This window comes from Aplysia californica, unplaced genomic scaffold (assembly GCF_000002075.1).
Source record: "Aplysia californica isolate F4 #8 unplaced genomic scaffold, AplCal3.0 scaffold00710, whole genome shotgun sequence".
In the NCBI taxonomy this organism is placed as follows: Eukaryota; Metazoa; Mollusca; class Gastropoda; order Aplysiida; family Aplysiidae; genus Aplysia; species Aplysia californica.
Genome location: NW_004797980.1, coordinates 227310 through 228355, shown reverse-complemented (window position 1 = coordinate 228355; position 1046 = coordinate 227310). Strand labels below are relative to the sequence as shown.

The 1046-nt window shown below is 42.4% G+C and overlaps 1 protein-coding gene across 1 annotated transcript in view; it reads left to right on the top strand.

Moving 5' to 3' along the window:
* The window catches only part of LOC101859599, a gene marked incomplete in the record, with an annotated part of 43913 nt that overhangs the window by 811 nt on the left and 42056 nt on the right, over positions 1 to 1046 (top strand).

Below are 1046 nucleotides of genomic sequence, written 5' to 3'. Positions count from 1 at the left end.
CCCCCCCCCCCAACAAAACAACATTGTAGTCTACACGGATCAGAATAAATATAAACGGAGAAGGATAATCCTTTGTGCCGCAAAAGCTGTTTTCACCAAGCTAAAAGTCAGTCTGACTGCACACAAAACGCTGTTCGTGCTGACAATTTTAACGAAACACCCTACAAGAAAGACCGAACTTTGGATCTGGTTTAAAAAACAACAACAACAAACAGCAACAACCCAGCCCAGATCCCACAATAACAGCAAGGCAGACGTTTTTTGCCTGTGAAGTAGAATACCGTCGGAAAAGAGCAAGAACCGAAAAGAACAACATCGCCATTTGAAACTGACTGTTCCTGTTAATTTGGTGTCCATGACCTATTTTGTGTCTGAGAGACTCTTGCTGCTCACCAGTGACCTGAAAGTGACCAATTTGGTCAGACGAGAGAGCCGTGGTCACGTGATAAGACTTCAGGGGATGAGAACCAGCCCGGTCCTTGACCAATTTAGTTTAGCCTATCATATTATTATCTGTGGTTAATAATATACGAAGAGAGCAAATTACAGCACAGGACGCAGATAGTGAGTGGTCGACTATCATTCAGCTAACGCAGATGGAAACGATTAAGGTATTTGACTGGTATAAAGATACCAAATCATCTAAACAATTATTTGAAGTCCAGGGAGACCAGAAAATAATAACAAAACTGCTGCGAATGAATACAGAAACAAAACAAACTATAAGTCAATATTGTCCAAGTAGGCGTCCCGTTGTCGAGGAGAAAAGTGATTGAATTTAATAGGTGGAGATCTTGAACAGTGTCATTATAATAATATAGAAAAAAATAAGGACACAAAGAAGGAAAGTGGTCGTTTGTAGAGGTGATTGTTTTGGTGTGGTGGCCGTTAGAGCAGGCTCAGCTATTATGTAGTCTCCATCGGTCGTTGAAGTGCAGTCCACAACCTTTTACCCCGGATTCTGGAAATCTTGTTCCGAGAGATTGCAATCTTAGACGGTAAATCCGGCCCAAAAGACACGCCCCTATCCACACTCCGCTCCACCC